The 20,562-nt window shown below is 38.9% G+C and overlaps 1 protein-coding gene and 1 pseudogene across 2 annotated transcripts in view; both read right to left on the bottom strand.

The window, feature by feature from the left end:
- The window catches only part of CHN1 (chimerin 1), a 212,560-nt gene that overhangs the window by 28,028 nt on the left and 163,970 nt on the right, over window positions 1–20,562 (bottom strand). The gene's annotated exons all lie outside the window — the stretch shown is intronic.
- Window positions 2,438–7,848, bottom strand: LOC129537831 (EEF1A lysine methyltransferase 2 pseudogene; annotated as a pseudogene).

A 20,562-nucleotide genomic window follows, 5' to 3' on the forward strand; every position in this document is an offset into this window, starting at 1 on the left:
AGTTTCCTGAGGGCACCCAGTGGAGATGGGACCAGGGCAGAGGGACTAGCTCTGAATAAGAGAAAATGGACTCTTCCCCTTCCCCGAGGTGGGAGGGCCAAGGGTAAGGGGCAGAGGATGGCTGTCCAGAGCAGGAGTGGTGGGAGCCTGGGACCCAGAAGATAAAGGGAGTTCATAATCGACGGTTTAGTTGCTGTTGTGTTAGGAAGTAAGCTCAGTCATGAAGCAAATGAAGAGTTTAGAAAAAGTGGGGAATAGGAACTGGAACTGGTCAGAAATTCAGAGAAGGGCTGCTGTACTTGAAAGCAAGTCTCTTTCCTGGATGGCATTAAAATCATATCACTACTGTAACAGCATAAAATGCATTAAAGAAAAAGTGATGCATACTTTCTTTTAAAAAGGGTGATGGGTTACATTTGAGCTTTATCTGAATGTTTTATTTTATATGCAGTTTTATATTAGCAGTGATGTTTAGATCACATATTTTACTGATTCAAAAAAAGATACCTTTAACAAGTCAATTGTACAAACCGTACAACTCAGAATAGTTGTATGATTTCCAGTTGTTCCGCTCTACCTGACACCACAGAAACAGGCCCTCATTACGCCTGCAGACGAAGCTCCAGGGCACTGACCTGCAGATAATTCTGCTTACTAGATATGGTTGTATTCTGACTACCTATCTCAAAACAATTTCATCAGAAATGTAATGGACATTCAAAATACAATAATTAAAAGGTCAAAAGTTGCAGTTCTTGGAGGTTCTTTCTGCTTAGTAAAAAAAAGTAAAAAAGTAAAAAGTTGCTCAGTCGTGCCTGACTCTTTGCAACCCCATGGACTGCAGCCTACCAGGCTCCTCCGTCCATGGAATTCTCCAGGCAAGAGCACTGGAGTGGGTTGCCATTTCCTTCTTCTCTTTCTGCTTCAGTCAGTTCAGTCGCTCAGTCGTGTCCAATTCTTTGCGACCCCATGAATCACAGCACGCCAGGCCTCCCTGTCCATCACCAGCTCCCGGAGTTCACTCAGACTCATGTCCATTGAGTCGGTGATGCCATCCAGCCATCTCATTCTCTGTCATCCCCTTCTCCTCCTGCCCCCAATCCCTCCCAGCATCAGAGTCTTTTCCAGTGAGTCAACTCGTCGCATGAGGTGGCCAATGTATTGGAGTTTCAGCTTTAGCATCAGTCCCTCCAATGAACACCCAGGACTGATCTCCTTTAGGATGGACTGCTTGGATCTCCTTGCCGTCCAAGGGACTCTCAAGAGCCTTCTCCAGCACCACAGTTCAAAAGCATCAATTCTTCGGTGATCAGCTTTCTTCACAGTCCAACTCTCACATCCATACATGACCACTGGAAAAACCACAGCCTTGACTAGAAGGACCTTTGTTGGCAAAGTAATGTCTCTGCTTTTTAATATGCTATCTAGGTTGGTCATAACTTTCCTTCCAAGGAGTAAGCGTCTTTTAATTTCATGGCTGCTTAAGAGTATGCTGAGAGAGAGCTAGGCTGGAATCTGGTAGGAAGGAAGCCTGAGTGGTTCACAAGGCGCTCAGGCAAGCACTAGATTGTAAAAGAGAACGGCTTGTGCCTGAGATGCCCTGTAATATCCCAAACACTCTTAGTGCACAGGTCAGCACTCAGCGAATCAAAATTACTGACGTCTTCATAACACAACAAACAGATGGTCATTAAGTGACATTTTCCATGTGTAATATTTCAGGGAATTTTTGTAAATTTTCACAGATTTTTATGTTTATATAAGTCTGTGTTTTCATTTTCCTGTCTCTTCTTATTTTCCAAGGCTGTCAGTTCTTCTCTCTTCCTAACCCTTTCCCACCACTAATTAGCTGTAAGTCTGGAAATCTGATAAGGTAACTGTGCCAGCACTGGATGCAGATCAAGAAAATGTATCACCTGTCTTCCTCTTGAAGGCATTACCAAACCAAGCCAAACCAAACCAAACCCACCAAGCTTCTGGTTCCTTGTCTGTGTTTCTTATAGCTAAGGCTGAGGGATATTGGTCCTGTGAAAAAGACCGTGTTAGCAGCCTCATGCTTTATTCTATAACATTCTTTAGTCTCTATCTACTGTTTCTTTTTTTTTCTTTTTTTATTTCTTGATCAACTGATATATTTATCTGATTTTAATTACGTACGTAAGGGCTGAGACATTTTCTCAGATATTAAATCATTTAAAAAAATCACCATTCAACCCAAAATATCACACTTATTATGTTTTATAATAGTCTAATTAAAAATTAGCTATATTCAATTCACCTTTACTGAGGTGCAAAAATCAAAGATACAAGCTTTCTGTAAATTCATTTACTGCTTTCAAGTTTTAACTGTTCAGCAGTTACAGGAATTATTTTTTTAATCTGAAAGAGAAATATTTACATTTCAAATACAAAAGAAAATTTTAAAATTATTCTTGGTTGATCTCTAAAACCCAACCACTTACATGCTCGTGATTTTTTTTTAACCAACCCATTATTTCTGCTCAAAATGTGCATCCTGTGTACTTATTAAACATTGACTTGCACTTGCATTTTCTGTGTCAGGTTTACTTTGATGTAGAGCTTCTTAAAAAGACACTAACTGAATCTGTCCAGTGAAGTCTGTTTTTTGGAAAACCAATGCTGCTACACTGTTTCCAGATCGGCCTCCAAAGCTGAACTTGGGTGTGGGCAGCTCTTCAAAAAGTTCAAATCCTTCACTGAATTCATCTAGCAACTCTTCCTTGGTCCAATTACATGAAGTTATTAGAAAAAAGCCTTTCACTTTCAACACTCTGGAGAGAGATTTCACATATTGTTTCCTCTTCTCAACTGCACTGTCAGGATTAAGGCTTATGTCATCAAAAGTCCCTTTGTCAATACATATATGAAATCCAGACAACTTTGTGGAAGGGTTCAAAAAGTCTTCTACCTTCAACTTAATGTTAGATAAACCTTCTTTTTCTATACTTCCAGAAAGCTGTAGTGCAGATGGAGAATAATCAATTCCAGTAACATCAGAGAAACCAAATTTTGCAAGTTCAACCAGGAAAACACCATTTCCAGTTCTAATATCAAGCACTGAAGCATCCAATGGAATCTTGTGTTTCTGCATCCACCTTATTAGTCGAGTCATACTCTCTTCTCCAAACCAGATTTCTCCTGTATCTCCATATTCTTGGAAAGTTTGCAGTTCTGTCTTACAGACAGCATCCCAATGCTCTCGGGTTCCCAGCGCAGATGGGACAAAGCCATCCCCTTCGGAGCTGCAGCCTGGGGACCGCGCCCTCTACTATTTCTTATAAGCAGAGGCCACCTCAGCTTCTGTTGTGTACTGTATGACCTTAATGACATACGCTGGCTTTATAAGGTGGGAAAATAAGCAATTCCTTTATAAACGACACTGTTTCTTCCTTTCGGTTATTTAAACCAATCACTTGATTAATTTGTAAAAAAGGGATTCACTGGGGGAATGTTTTGATCCCAATCAGCGTCAGCATGTAACAGTGTTAGTGAGGTCAGAGATGGTCCTGAGGAAAGCTACCTTTTTACTTGGCTACAGGTATTTTTTTTCTAGGCCACCTCCAAAGCTTTTGGTACATCTTGACAAATGAAAGTGACACAGTACATGGCATGAATTATACTGCCATGAACAAAGGGCAGAGCAACTTGTTTTAAGGACCTCTTCTCTTTTGCAACTGGAAAAAAGACAACTTTATTACCATGGCATCTGAGACTGCTCTCACCTGTGAATACCTCCAGTCACATCAATCACCTTAAAAATGAAGATGAAAGACGGAATTAACTAGTGGACCCAACAGAGTCTGTCATGGGGTGGGTAACAGTCAGAAACAGGCTGAAAAGACAGACGAGGAGGGAGATGGGTGGGCTCCTGAGGGGGCCACGTGGCACAGGCCAAGGGTCCTGTGTCTCCTGGGTATCAATCTAGATAAAAACTGAAGCTGGTCTCAACTGGGCCTACTGTCACATCAACCCGAACCCTGGTTTCCATAAGAAAACCAGCACATCTGCTTCTCAGGTGTCTGACGTTCACATCTCCAGTTTGAAAAACAGCAGAAAAGAATTCAATGCTATGGCAAGAGAAAGAAAAAATCACATCTTCATTATTCCTCCCGAGACGTAACACTACCTCTAGAAATTAGCATGAATGCAAACAGCCAAGGAGAGTGCCTGCAAAGCCTGCTGCAAATATAAACTATGTTGGAGGCGATAAGAACATTAGGGGAAATGAAATTTTGCCTGGAAAGGTGGGAATGACATTTCAGCTGCCGCTCTTCATTTGGGAGGCTCTGATGAGTCAGTTCTCCAGTGTGATATTAGGGAACGAAGGGAGAGAACAGATGATCAAAATCAAAATGAAAGGAATGTAGGTAGGCAGGCAGCTGGGCACGAAAGGCTTTTTTTTTTTCCATTTTTATCTTTAGGGCAGCTTTTAAGTAGCCAATTTTAGTCTTACTGAGATGGCTTAATTTTAATCCAAAAGGTCTGAGATTTAGAATTTTGGTCCTAATTTGACCTCTTTGTGGTTAAGGTAAATTTTTAAAATAATAAGATGAGACTGCAGAACATTGGCTATTAGCAACAAACACTTAAAACTGTACAGAGGTACCCTGCAGAAAAAAAAAAAATGGTAGGGAGGGGGAACTTAAAAGTAGGAGTATCTTTAGTATCATAGCTTCCTGGTGGCTTAGTGGTAAAGAATCCACCTGCAGTGCAGGAGACCTGGGTTTGATCCTTGGGTCAGGAAGATCCGCTGGAGAAGGGAATAGCTACCCACTCCAGTATTCTTGCCTGGAGAAGAATTCCATGGACAGAGAAACCTGGCAGGCTACAGTCCATGGGGTCACAAAGAATGTAACACAACGTAGCGACTAACACTTTTTTTCTTTTAGTTTCAGAGCAATACTTCTTGTCTTGTTATTTAAACTATGAGTGGTCTTAACATTCTTCAGGAAAACTCTATACCAAACAGTAAGGTTTGGGTATGGTTAAGCCAGCAGCACTGACATGATGCTGGCCACGCCTCCCCGACTTGTTCTAGTGTAAGGTGGTGCCCAGGGCAGGAAAGGCAGGAGGAGTGTCTGGAGCACATGCTGAAATATGGCCTCACGCAATGCTTGGGGCTAGCGGGCGCCTGGTACAGGAGGAGGGGCACAGCCTCTGGCCAACCTCAAGGGGGTTCTGTGTGCATGGAAGCACTGGACAAATGTCCCCTTCGCCAGGTGTCCAGGTGCTAACAGCATCCACAGTTGGCTAATACCCATGATCATGCAGGGGCTGTGAGGCACTCACTTCACCACACAAGTAGTTAATACCGTCAGAAGTATGTATCACTGTGAAAAGGAGGACAAAGGACAGAAAACTCAGTAACCTAAGGTTTCAAGAGTGAGAAAACTGTTCAGAATTGAGGGAGGTATCATCAGACTCCTGGACGTACCTTGGTCATATCACAAATCAGTGGTATCCCCCTAAATATGAGAAATAACTACAGGCAAAAGCTAACGTAACACGGTCAGGCTACAACACCACTAGCCATGCTTTACTAGTAGGACATTATCAGGACACTATTAATAATTTACTTCTGCTCTCACATGTAAAACATAAAAATGATTTTTATTAATTGTTCTTTAAACATAAGCATGTACAGAAAAAATAATGTATTATCAATTCTATTCACACAGTCCATTCACCACAATCCTATACAGGGTTTTATTGTTCAGTTGCTAAGTCATGTCCAACTCTTTGCGACCCCATGGACTGCAGCACGCTAGGCTTCCCTGTCCTTCACTAGCTCCCAGAGTTTGCTCGAATTCATGTCAGTTGAGTTGGTGATACAATTTAACCACTTCATCCTCTGTCACCCTCTTGGGCCTTCTTAACAGAGTTTGAATTTCTTTATGGCTTCCTTCATGATCTATCTTTCCATATCAACACTATCCCAGTGAGGGAGAAATATCTCTCAAATTACAGCTGAGTTAATGTGGTACAGACAAGTGAACTCGCTTAGGCTCATACACAACTTCATTAATGCTAAAACACAAATACAGTTTGTGGTGTCAATGTTCTAAGCTGTCAGACTGGCCCCTTACACAGAGCCATCAACTTGAAATCAACACAGTAAATCAACACTTCAAAATATCAATCTCCTAAAGTCATACTATGAAAGGATAATAGGAAAATACAATAAATGAATCAACTAGGTTGCACAATAAAAACCACTGTACAATCCACAGCTGAGTGACAGGTAATCTCTATACCATATTATAGGATGTAAACGGAACACTAAGAGACAAAAAAGCTCAGACTAACCCACATTATCTTATGATCCACAATTTCTCAAAGCCAATTCTGTACTAAGAGTAATATTTCCTCAAAGCCAGGTTTCAACTTCTCTTTGGCTTATAGTTGTAAAAATGTCATCTGAAGAAGTTTGTTATTTTATTATTAGTAAAGTATTCCTCTAATCACCTGGAAAAGGTTTTACTAAAACGCACAAAAAATTCTTAGACTACGTAGTTCAAACTCCTTTTAAAGCTCTAGTAAAAGAGATCCAAATTTTCCCTATTGTTTTTCTATTGGGTTAATTGGGTCTTCTTTTTCTAGTTTTCTGAGGTGAAAGTTTAGCTAATTAATTTGACCTTTTTTTCCCCCCAAATAAGCATTTAATGGTAAAAACTTCAGTTTAAGCACGATTTTAGCCACATTCCATGAATTTTGTTATGTTGTAGTTTTCCTCTTATTCAGGCTAAAATATTTTCTAATGTTCCTATGATCACTTCTTTAATTCATGAGTTATTTAATAGTAAGTTGTTTAATTTCTAAACATGTGGAAACATTTTCAGATTTTGAATCTAATTCTGTTGTGGTAAGAGGATATGCTTTATATGATTTCACTCCTTCTATATTTATTGACACTTGTTTTATGGCCCAGAATATTGTCTATCTTGGTAAGTCTTTCATGTTCACTTGAATAGTTTGTGTATTCTGCTGCCGCCAAGTAGAATACTCTGCAAATACCACGTTTGATACTGTTGTTCCAGTCTTAAATGCTTACTGATGTGACAGGTGTTCTATGCGTCTGTGTGTCCTATCACGGAGAGAGGAGAAGAGCTCTCCATCTGCAATGGTGGGTCTGCCCATCTCACTTTTCAGTGGCTGCTTTATGTATTTTGAATCTCTGATATTAGGTGCATATAAATTTTAAATTATGTCCTCTTGATGAATTTTACCCTTTTTACTGCCAATAATACTACTTGTTCTGAAAACTACTATGTTTAACTATAGCCATTTGAACTTTCTTTGAATTACTGTTTATATGATAAGTCTTTATTTTTCTGTGTCTTTAAAGTGGGTTTCTTGTGGAGAGAATATAGTTGCATCTTGGTTTTTAAATCTAATCTGACAACAAACTCTCTCTTTTAATGGACTGTGTAGGTCCATCTAGTGTAGCTCTCAATATAATTGGCTTTAAACTGTCATCTCGCTTTTGTTTTCTATATATTTCATTTGGATTTTTTTTCTTGCATACTTTTTATGAATCCATTCTGTCCACACTATTAGTTTATAACTGTTTTATTCTTTAGAGTTTGTTCTAAGGTTTACCGTCTACATCTTTAACAATATTGTAGTCTACCTTCAAACAATATTATACCACCTCATGTATAGTGTATCTTACAACAGTACATTTCCACTTTCCAACCCAACACTTTATGCTACTGTTATTTGTGATACTTATGCAAATTACATATTAGTATTTTTGCTTTAAACAGTAAATTAATTAAAAAAAAACACTAAAATGATGGAAAAACATATTTTTACACTTACCTGCATGTTTACTATTTCTGGCATTCTTTATTGTTTTGTACAGACCTAAATTTCCATCTGGTATTATTTTTTCTTTTGTCTGAAGAACTTCCTTTAACATTCTTATAGGTCTCTTGGTGATGGAATCACTCAGGTTTTTTTTGTTGTTGTTGTTTAAAAAATATTTTGTCTTCATATTTGAAAGATTTTTTGTGGAATATAGTATTCTAGAATATAGTTTTACTATTATTGTTGAGTACTTTAAAGATGTTACTGAATTGTTTTGCACAGTTACTGATGAGAATTTTGCTGTCTTTCAGCATCTGTATGTATTCTCCCCACTTCCCAACAGAACTAGTGAAGTGAAAGTGAAGTTGCTCAGTCGTGTCTAACTCTTTGAGACCCCATGGACTATGGCCCACCAGGCTCCTCTGTCTATGCAGTACTAGGGACAAAGCAAAATATGCTTCTTCTGCTGACATATTTTTCCTACACTGAAATAATCTTTAGTTAGAGATGTTAATCTCCTCTTTTAAAAAAATGTACATTCTATTTCTATTTGTGAGTGTGCACATTTAAGGTCCTGCTGCTGCTGCTGCTAAGTCACTTCAGTCGTGTCCGACTCTGTGTGACCCCATAGATGGCAGCCCACCAGGCTCCCCCAACCCTGGGATTCTCCAGGCAAGAACACTGGAGTGGGTTGCCATTTCCTTCTCCAATGTGTGAAAGTGAAAAGTGAAAGTGAAGTCACTCAGTCATGTCTGACTGGTAGCGACCCCATGGACTGTAGCCTACCAGGCTCCTCCGTCCATGGGATTTTCTAGGCAAGAGTACTGGAGTGGCTTGCCATTGCCTTCTCCGATTTAAGGTCCTATAAAACCATAAAACTACAAATACATAATGAAACTGGAATGTTAAAATTCAAGAGAAACCAAACACATGTTTAATTTCTAGAGCCTAGAGACATCTTTTATATATTTTACCATATGTAAGGGATTAAAACTTTACCTCTCCGGCTGAAACAGAGTATACTTTAGGAAGAAAACTTCTTACCCATAACCTGGTTTTCTCTTTGTTTCTCTGCTGCTCTTACAATTTTCTCTTTAGCAGTGGTTTCCAGAAATTTGATTATGATGTGCCTAGTGGCGGTTTCATGTTTTTTCTATTTGGTGCTCATAGCACTTCTTGGATCTGTGGGTTTTCATCACATTTACACAATTCTTGGTAATTATAGCTTCAAATAATTGTTTTATCCGTGACCTCCCACCACCGCGTCTTCTGACTCCAGTTGCACTTTAGATTGATATTGTCCCACTGGTCTCTGAGACTGTGCCCCGACCCCCTGCCAAGAGTTCTCTGTCCTCCAGTTTGGATATTTTTATTGCTGTGTCTTCTGGTTCAATATTCTTCGTCTTCTCTGCTACTTAGTATGCTATTAATACCGTCCCGTGTATTCTAAATTTCAGGCATGTTTTTTTTATCTCGAGAGATTCCATTTGGATTGTTTTAAACAGCTTCCCTTTCTTTCCTCACTGCAGCCTTTAGTCTACTGCTAATTTAATCATGTTACTAAGATGATACCATTCTGAGGACTTTTAAAACAATGCCTCATCTATTATGATGTCTTTCCACTTCTACACTCAGGTGGGCAAAACTACTCTCAGCCTAGGGTGAATCTCAGTAATCATTCAGCCTGTTGCTTTCTGGTGGTTTTCTGATAGTTTCTTCTCATGCAGGCGCAGATAAGTACTCACTCAAAAGACTCATGAAGACGCCTGTGCAGAACTCCAGAGCTCTGTGTACAGCTCTGTCCCCCAGGTACTCTGCCCCCCAAATTTTAGCCTGTCTTGCCAAATTCCAGTCTGTTCCTCAACTCGGTTAGACCAGAGGGTTCCCCCTCCATGTGCTGTGGCATGAGTGAGAGCAGTCTTAAGACTCACCTTGCTTGTGTTCCTTCTTTAGGTATCACAGAGCTGTAATACCTGTTGTTCAATGTCTGACTGTTGTTTTGTATACTTTTTATGGTTTGCTAGTTGTGCAAGATGGGAAGGTATATCTGTTTCTTCCATCATGGCTGAAAGTGGGAGTTTATGTTCTTGATTCTAAAACTGATCTTTCATGTGAGCTTGAACCTGCGACTTTTCTGGGCAACCATTTCAAAACATGTCAAATGGCATTAACCTAATCAGCAATCCTCAATGCCCTTTACATAGGCTGAACTGCTTCTGGATTCATTTACCCTCACGCTCTACATGTGCACTTCTCTCAGCGAAGTGTTACATTAACATTGTATTCAGTAAGCTGTACACTAGGATCTTGTAACTGGTGATTTCACTTGTCATGTAATATTGTAGTGGGCATTTCTTATTTTTCAGCCACGCGGAATAAATGTCTTGTCCTTGGCTAACAGTTTTCAACCCACGTGAACTGTATGGAGCCGATCCTATCCCCAGCTCCAGGGGAAGGTATATGACCTAGCTCCAAGTCAATCAGCACATTCCATTCTCTTGAACCAGAGCTACTGGTTCAGAGATGGGCATATAAGATAATTGGGTGAATGCCTGCCAAGCCTAGACCCTTTGCTCAAATAGTCTTTAAATAGTCTTTAAGCAGCTGACTAGAATCTGAGCATATACAGAGCAGACACCTCTGCCAGCCATCATGTCACCAGAGGGAGCCTAAAAATGAAGACAGAACTGGGTGACAGAGTTCTGGTAGCATTTTAAGCCCTGAGCCAAGGGATACCTTCAAGTAACACTGGACTTTTCCTACTATGTGAGCTAGTAATTTCCCACTTTGCCTCAGAGAGCATGGGTTGGGCTTTCTGACACTTGGATGGAAAGTCTCCCATCTGTTCTTTCAAATGGTAAATATCAGTTTGGGTTCCAAGTGGATTTCTAAAAAGACACACCAAAGCAACATCATACAATGCTAGAGTAATGAGCTGTAATGGCAAACCGTGAAAGCAAAATTACAGGCCTCTGAGAGGTGGATCTTCTCTTTATGAACACACTGTGCGAGCCTGCAGGGCAGAGCCACCAGCAGCCATCAGGGAGTGGAGCACGTAAGGGCTAGGACTCTGAACACAGAGAGTTCTACAAAAGAGAAGAATGAACCTCATATTCAGGCCTGATTTGGGCAAATCCTTTCACGTAGCCAAAATGTCATCTCCACTGCAACAGACTGGAGGACATTCAAGAATCCTCTGGCTCCCATAACCTAAAAATGAATGTATTCTTTTCAGCTTCTGTGTCTGGATAACACTTTAAATACATACCTGGTTCTACTTTTGCTCCCTACAAAATACACACATATAGAAAATAAGCAGTTGATTATTTTCTTCAGGAGTGTACCACCACTGGGCTAGTTCCCCTTTTCTATCTTTCCTATTCTGCAGCAGAAAGAATATTAATGTAATTTGAGAGGTTAGTAAGCCTGAAAAAAAAAAAAGCTGCTGCTGCTGCTGCTAAGTCACTTCAGTCGTGTCTGACTCTGTGTGACCCCATAGACGGAAGCCCACCAGGATCCCCCATCCCTGGGATTCTCCAGGTAAGAACACGGGAGTGGGTTGCCATTTCCTTCTCCAATGTGTGAAAGTAAAAAGTGAAAGTGAAGTCGCTCAGTTGTGTCCGACCCTTAGCGACCCCACGGACTGCAGCCTACCAGGCTCCTCCATCCATGGGATTTTCTAGGCAAGAGTACTGGAGTGGCTTGCCATTGCCTTCTCCGAAAAAAGCTATTGGTATGTTATTTATTGGAAAATAATCCGTAGTGGTTTCTCAGCTATCAGTAGTGCTGTGGTAAAATATCTAAGCAAGAAAAATCAATATCTGCATGTGCTCTCTTCACTTAAAAATATCTTTCCTAGATTTATATTCCATTTCTTTTGGTGTCTATGTGTCTGTTCTCTCTGCCCTTTGGGCAATGATATTTTGGGCTATATACTGTTACATAAGAATAAGGAATGCTAACTAATAAGGGTAATAATTGTACTGAGAGAGAAGGTGTTATGACATGTACATATTCCTCAAGCACAAACTTTGATTAATTCATTAAAGTCACAATAGGCTTCACTATTAGACTGTCTCCCAAGGAATGTAGATATAGTGGGCCACAAAGAAAATGAAGAAAAGCATAATGTGTCAAGGTTGTAGAAAACAGAGACATGAAATATTACACATGAATAGAATTAACTAAATTAACTCTGGGGGCGAGGGGGATATATGATACAAACAACTATAAAAAGTTGCCTATAAAGTATGAACATGTCCCAGATCCTTGAAGATTAGATTATTGTGTGGACAAAAACTAAAGTACTAAGAGAAAAGAATTTTCTTAGAGGATGTGACTTTTCAAAATTGCGTGTTCTTCCTAAGGATTTACATCCTTAACTTGTTACTGTGTTGAGAGTCATATGCCAGGCTGATTCTCCACTTTAGGAAACATTTCGGAGAAACCACGTTTTCTAAAACATTGTCAACAGACAGACATGATGGAAATAATCAATACTGCATGAGATGCAGCTCTCTGACAGAGGGTCTCAAACTAGGATACTGGTTGAAAATAAGAACTAGGATAGGTTCTGGTGACAGAGAAAGAGTGCCAGGCTCCTCCTTAAGGTGTTTAAAAGTGGCAACCTTAACATCTTAAAAGCTTGTTTTGCTTTTAAATTATTTGGTTTTTAATTTCATGAAAGACACAGTACGCCTCATGTGTTTCACTAACAGCCTCCTAGTGAAACAAACATGCAAAGTTCTCCCCCAATGCTAAATTACTCTCTAATACTTTGTTTTTTAATCCCATAAAAGAAATAGGACCCCTAATAAATTCCACTAATAGTCTCCAAGAAAGACAAACTTCCAAATCTCTTGCCAAATTTGAAAAGAACAAGAGCAAAAAATAGGCAAGTGAGACTATATCTAATGATCTTTTGCATAGCAAAAGAAAACAGAGTGAAAAGGCAACCTGCTGCTGGGTCATAATACACTAAGTTTTAGTTTGAATTTTTTGAGGAACCTCTATAATGTTTTCCATAGTGGTGGTACCAATTTACATTCCCACCAACAGTGCATAAGGGTTTCCTTTATTCTACACCCTCTCCTACACTGGTTATTTCTGTCTTTTTGACAATAGACATTCTAACAGGTATGAGATGATATATCTTGTTTTGTTTTCTATTTCCCTGATGATTGGTGATGCTGAGCACCTCTTCATACAGCTGTTGACCATTTGTATATCTTCTTTTGAGAAAGGTCTATTCAGGTCCTTTGCTCATTTCTGAAATGATTTTTTTGGTATGACTTCCCTATATATTTTAGATATTAACCTCTTACCAGATACATGATTTGATGTATGTAAAAACATGTCAATGTTTTCTTAATCCATAGGTTGCCTTTTCACTCTGTTGACTGTTACCTTTACTGTACAAAAGTTTCTACTTGGCTATTTTTTGCTTTTGCTACCTGTGATTTTGGGGCTATATGTAAATAATCAATGCAAGACCAATGTCAAAAACATTTTCCTCTATGTTTTCATCTTCTAGATTTTTGGTTTCAGGGCTTATATCTAAGTCTTTTTAATATGAAACAGTTTTTTAATAAATGCTGTGAGACCGGCTGAGTCCAAGAAGTACAGAGTCCCATACAGGATAAACCCAAGGAATAACACACCAAGACACATAATAATCAAACTGACAAAAATACAAACAACATGAAAAGCAACAAAATAACCTTACGGGAATTCCCTTGTAAGTTATAGCTGATTTCTCAGCAAAAACTCTGCAGGCTAGAAGGGAGTGGCCTGAGATATTTAAAGTGATGAAAGGAAAGAAGCTACAACCAAGAATACTCTATCCAACAAGGCTCTTGTTCAGATTTGATGGAGAAATCAAAAGCTTTACAGACAAGCAAAAGATAAGAGAATTCAGCACCACCAGACCAGCTTTGCAACAAATGCTAAAGGAACTTATTATTTTTCTAAGCAGAAAAAGACCACAACTAGAAATGAAAAATTACAAATGGAAAAGCTGACTGGTAAAGGCAAACACATAGTAAGGGAAAGAAATTATCTGCACACAAATATATCAAACCCAGCAACTGTGAGGAGAGGAGAGCACAAATGCAGGACACTGGAAATGCATTCGAAATTAAAAGACCAGCAACTTAAAACAATCTTGTTCCTATACAGACTGCTGTATCAAAACCCTCATGGTAACTGCAAATTGAAACTCTACACTAGATACACAAAAACAAAAAAGGAATCCAAACACAACACTAAAGTTAGTCATCAAGTCATAAGAGAGCAAAAGAAGAAAGGAAGAAAAAACATCTACAAACCAAATCCAAAATAATTAAGAATGGCAATAGGAATTTGTTGCATGACTTGGAACACAAACCTGAGTTGAGCTCTGCAATAATCTAGAGGGATGGAATTGGGAGGGAAGTGGGAAGATGGTTTAAGAGGGAGGAGACATATGTATACTTAACGGCTGATTCATGTTAAAGTTTGGCAGAAAGCAACACAATTCTGTAAAGCAATTATCCTTTGATTAAAAAAGAATGACAAAAGGAACATATGAGTTGGCCTAAAATTTTGCTCATGCTTTTCCATAAGATCTTATGGAACCTCAGAATGAACTTTTTGGCCAACCTGATACATTTCAATAACTACCTTAATTGTAAATGGATTAAATGCTCCAACCAAAGACACAGGCTGGCTAAATGGATACAAAAACAGGACCCATATATATGCTGTCTATAAGAGAACCATTTCAGATATAGGGACACATAGAGACTGAAAGTGAGGGGATGGAAAAGGTATTCCATACAAATAGAAATCAAAAGAAAACTGGAGTAGCAATACTCAGACAAAATAGACTTTAAAGATTGTTACAAGAGACAGGGAAGGACACTATAAAGATCAAGGATCAATCCAAGAAGAAGATAAAACATTAACCTGCCGGACTTCAGGCTCTACTACAAAGCCACAGTCATCAAGACAGTATGGTACTGGCATAAAAACAGAAATATAGATCAATGGAACAAAATAGAAAGCCCAGAGATAAATCCACGCACCTGTGGATACCTCATCTTTGACAAAGGAGGTAAGAATATAAAATGGAGAAAAGACAGTCTCTTTAACAAGTGGTCCTGGGAAAACTGGTCAGCCACTTGTAAAAGAATGAAACTAGAACACTTCCTAACACCATACACCAAAACAAACTCAAAATGGATTAGAGAGCTAAATGTAAGACCAGAAACTATAAAACTTCTAGAGGAGAACATAGGCAAAACACTCTCTGACAAAAATCACAGCAGGATCGTCCAAGACCCACCTCCAAGAATATTGGAAATAAAAGCAAAAATAAACAAATGGGACCTAATTAAAATCAAAAGCTTCTGCACAGCAAAGGAAACTATAAGTAAGGTGAAAAGACAGCCTTCAGAATGGGAGAAAATAATAGCAAATGAAGCAACTGATAAAGGATTAATCTCCAAAATATACAAGCAGCTCCTGCAGCTCAATTCCAGAAAAATAAATGGCCCAATCAAAAAATGGGCCAAAGAACTAAACAGACATTTCTCCAGAGAAGACATAAAGATGGCTAACAAACACATGAAAAAATGCTCAACATCCCTCATAATCAGAGAAATGCAAATCAAAACCACAATGAGATACCATTTCACACCAGTCAGAATGGCTGCTATCCAAAAGTCTACATGCAATAAATGCTGGAGAGGGTGTGGAAAGAAGGGAACCCTCTTACACTGTTGGTGGGAATGCAAACTAGTACAGCCACTAAGGAGAACAGTGTGGAGATTCCTCAAAAAACTGGAAATAGAACTGCCATATGATCCAGCAATCGCACTCCTGGGCATACACACCGAGGAAACCAGAATTGAAAGAGACACATGTACTCCAATGTTCATTGCAGCACTGTTTATAATAGCCAGGACATGGAAGCAACCTAAATGTCCATCTGCAGACGAATGGATAAGAAAGCTTTGGTACATATACACAATGGAGTATTATTCAGCCATTAAAAAGAATGCATTTGAACCAGTTCTAATGAGGTGAATGAAACTAGAGCCTATTATACAGAGTGAAGTAAGCCAGAAAGAAAAACACCAATACAATATACTAACGCATATATATGGAATTTAGAAAGATGCAAATGATAACCCTGTATACGAGACAGCAAAAGAGACACAGATGTATAAAACCGTCTTTGGGACTCTGTGGGAGAGGGTGAGGGTGGGATGGTTTGGGAGAATGGCATTGAAACATGTATATTATCATATGTGAAACAAATCGCCAGTTAAGGGTCGATGCATGTTACAGGATGCTCGGGGCTGGTATGCGGGGATGACCCAGAGGGAGGATGATAAGGGGAGGAGGGAGGTGGGAGGGGGAACTCATGGACACCCTGGGTGGATTCATGTCAATGTATGGCAAAACCAACCAATATAATATTGTAAAATAATTCAGTCAGTTCAGTTCAGTTCAGTCGCTCAGTCGTGTCCGACTCTCCGCGACCCCATGAATCACAGCACGCCAGGCCTCCCTGTCCATCACCAACTCCCGGAGTACACTCAAACTCATGTCCACAGAGTCGGTGATGCCATCCAGCCATCTCATTCTCCGTCGTCCCCTTCTCCTCCCGCCCCCAACCTTTCCCAGCATCAGAGTCTTTTCCAGTGAGTCAACTCGTCGCATGAGGTGGCCAAAGTATTGCAGTTTCAGCTTTAGCATCAGTCCCTCCAATGAACATCCAGGATTGATCTCCTTTAGAATGGACTGGTTGGATCTCCTTGCAGTATAAGGGACTCTCAAGAGTCTTCTCCAACACCACAGTTCAAAAGCATCGATTCTTCGGCGATCAGCCTTCTTCACAGTCCAACTCTCACATCCATACATGACCACGGGAAAAACCATTGCCTTGACTAGACGGATCTTGGTTGGCAAAGTAATGTCTCTGCTTTTTAATATACTATCAAGGTTGGTCATAACTTTCCTTCCAAGGAGCAAGCGTCTTTTAATTTCATGGCTGCAATCAGCATCTGCAGTGATTTTGGAGCCCAAAAAAACAAAGTCTGACACTGTTTCCACTGTTTTTCCATCTATTTCCCATGAAGTGATGGGACCAGATGCCATGATCTTTGTTTTCTGAATGTTGAGCTTCAAACCAACCTTTTCACTCTCCTCTTTCACTTTCATCAAGAGGCTTTTGAGTTCCTCTTCACTTTCTGCCATAAGGGTAGTGTCATCTGCATATCTGAGGTTATTGATATTTCTCCCAGCAATCTTGATTCCAGCTTGTGCTTCTTCCAGCCCAGCATTCCTCATGATGTACTCTGCATAGAAGTTAAATAAGCAAGGTGACAATATACAACCTTGACGTACTCCTTTTCCTATTTGGAACCAGTCTGTTGTTCCATGTCCAGTTCTAACTGTTGCTTCCTGACCTGCATACAGGTTTCTCAAGAGGCAGGTCAGGTGGTCTGGGATTCCCATCTCTTTCAGAATGTTCCACAGTTTATTGTGATCCACACAGTCAAAGGCTTTGGCATAGTCAATGAAGCAGAAATAGATGTTTTTCTGAAACTCTCTTGCTTTCTCCATGATCCAGCGGATGTTGGCAATTTGATCTCTGGTGCCTCTGCCTTTTCTAAAACCTGCTTGAACATCTGGGAGTTCACGGTTTACATATTGCTGAAGCCTGGCTTGGAGAATTTTGAGCATGACTTTGCTAGTGTGTGAGATAGCCTCCAATAAAAAAATAATAATAAATAAATATATATGCACTCAGGAGCACCTCAATATATAAGGCAAATGCTAACAACCATAAAAGAGAAATCGACAGTAACACAATAATAGTGGAGGACTTTAACACCCAATTTCATCAATGGACAGATCATCCAGACAGAAAATCAGTAAGAAAACACAGGCTTTAAATGACACATTAGACCAGATGGACTTGATATTTATAGAGCATTCTATCCAAAAGCAGCAGAATACACATTTTGAAGCGCACACGGAATATTCTCCTGGACAGATCACACACTGGACCACAAAGTGAGCCTTGATAAATTAATCTTAAATCGTATCAAGCATCTTTTCCTACCACAAGACTATGAGATTAGAAATCAACTGAAGGGGAAAAAAAACTAAAAAATACAAACATGTGGAGGCTAAACAATATGCTACTAATCAATCAATATCACTGAAGAAATCAAAGAGGAAATTTAAAAAAAACACCTAGAGAGAAATGAAAACAAAAGCATGGCCATCCAAAACCTATGGGACACAGCAAAAGTAGTTCTAAGAGGGAAGTGTATAACAGCAATACAATCTTACCTCAGGAAACAAGAAAAATCACAAATACACAACCTAATCTTACACTTAAAGCAACGAGAAAAAAAAGAACAACCCCCCCCACTAAAGTTAGTAGAAGAAAAGAAATTATAAAGAAATACAACAAAAGAAAAGATCAATGAAACTAAAAGCTGGTTCCTTGAAAAGATAAACAAAATTGATAAACCTTTAGCCAGACTCACCAAGAAAAAAAAAAGAGGGATCAAATCAATAAAATTAGAAATGAAAAAACAAAAGTTTCAGTGGACATCACAGAAATACAAAGGATCATAAGAGACTACTACAAGCAACTATATGCCAATAAAATGGACAACCTAGAAGAAATGAACAAATTTTTAGAAAGGTATAATCTCCTAAGACTGACTCAGGAAGAAACAGAAAATATGAACAGACCAATCACAAACACTGAAACTGTGATTTAAAAGATCCCAAGAAACAAAAGTCCAGGAGGAGATGGCTTCACAGGTGAATTCTATCCAACATTTAAAGAGTTAACACCTATCCTTCTGAGATATTCCAAGAAACTGCAGAGGAAGGAATATTCCCGGCCTCATTCTATGAGGCCACCATCACCTGATATCAAAACCAGACAAAAATAACACTCAGAAAAGAAGCTTATAGGCCAATATCACTGATGAACACAGATGCAAAAATCCGCAGTATAATAGTAGCAATCCAAGTCCAAGAGCACATTAAAAGGATCATATAGCATGATCAAGTGAGATTTAACCCAGGCATACAAGGATGCTTCCATATCCGCAAATCAATGTGATAACACCACATCAACAAACTGAAGAAAACGATATGATCAAATCAATAGATGCAGAAAAGGCTTTTGACAAAAGTCAATACCCATTTATGATAAAAGCTCTCCAGAAAGTGGGCACAGAGGGAACATACCTCAAAATGATAAAGGCTATATATGACAAACCTACAGCTAATATCATTCTCAATGGTGAAAAGCTAAAAGCATTTCCTGTAAGATTAGTAGAAAACAAGGATATCTGCTCTCACCACTTTTCAAAAGTCCTATCCATGGCAATCAAAGAAGAAAAATAAATAAAGGGAATCCAAACTGGAATAAAAGAAGTAAAACTGTCACCATTTGCTGATGACATGGTACTATATAGAAAATCCTAAAGATGCTACCAGAAAATTACCAGAACTCATCAATGAATTTGGTAAAGTTGCAGGATACAAAATAAATACACAGAAATCTGTTGCACTTCTATACACTAACAATGAAAGATCAGAAAGAAATAAACAATCCCATTTAACATCACATCAAATAGAATAAAATACCTAGGAATAAATCTAACTGTATTCTGAAAACTATAAGGAGGCAAAAGACCTGTAATCCATAAACTGTAAGCCACTGATGAAAGAAACTGAGGATGACACAAACAGATGGAAAAATATACCATGTTCTTAGAGGAAAATATAGGCAGAACACTCTTTGACATGAAATGAAGCAGTATCTTTTTTTGATCCATCTCCTAGATTAATGGAAAAACAAAAATAGACAAAAGGGACCTAATTAAATTCAAAAGCTTTTGCAAAGCAAAGGAAACCATAAACAAAAAGATAACCCACAGAACAGGAGAAAATACTTGCAAATGAGGTGACTAGGGGATTAATTTCCAAAATATACAAATAGCTCATACAGCTCAATATAAAAAAATAAGCAATTCAATTTAAAAAATGGGCAGAAGACCTAAATAGACATTTCTCCAAAGAAGACATACAGATGGTCAAAAGGCTCATGAAAGATGCTCAACACTGCTAATTTATTAGAGAGATGCAAGTCAAAACTACAATGAGCTATCACCTCATACCATTCAGAGTGGCCATCATCAAAAAAGTCTACAAACAATAAATGAAAGAATGCATAGAAAAGGGAAGCCTCGCATACACTGCTGGTAGGAATGTAAATTGTTACAGACACTGGAGAACAGTATGGAGGCTCCTTAAGAAACTAAAAATAGAATTACCATATGATCCTGCAATCCCACTCCTCAGCATATATCTAAAGAAAAATATGGTTTGAAAGGATACATGCACCCCAATATTCACTGCAGCACTATATACAATAACCAAGATATGGAAGCAACCTAGATGTCCATCAATAGATGAATGGATAAAGAAGACGTGGTACATATACACAATAGAATTAATACTCAACCATTAAAAAGAAGGAAATACTGTCATTTGCAGCAACATGAACGGACCTGGAGATTATAATACTATGTGAGTAAGTCAGACAGAAAAAGGCAATTATCATATGATATCATTTATATGTAGAATCTAAGAAAAATGATACAAATGAACTAACTTACAAAACAAACTCATTCAGACAAAGAGCAATTT

This window comes from Moschus berezovskii, chromosome 2 (assembly GCF_049115385.1).
Source record: "Moschus berezovskii isolate FMDL1 chromosome 2, NW_MosBer_1.0, whole genome shotgun sequence".
Classification (NCBI taxonomy): Eukaryota; Metazoa; Chordata; class Mammalia; order Artiodactyla; family Moschidae; genus Moschus; species Moschus berezovskii.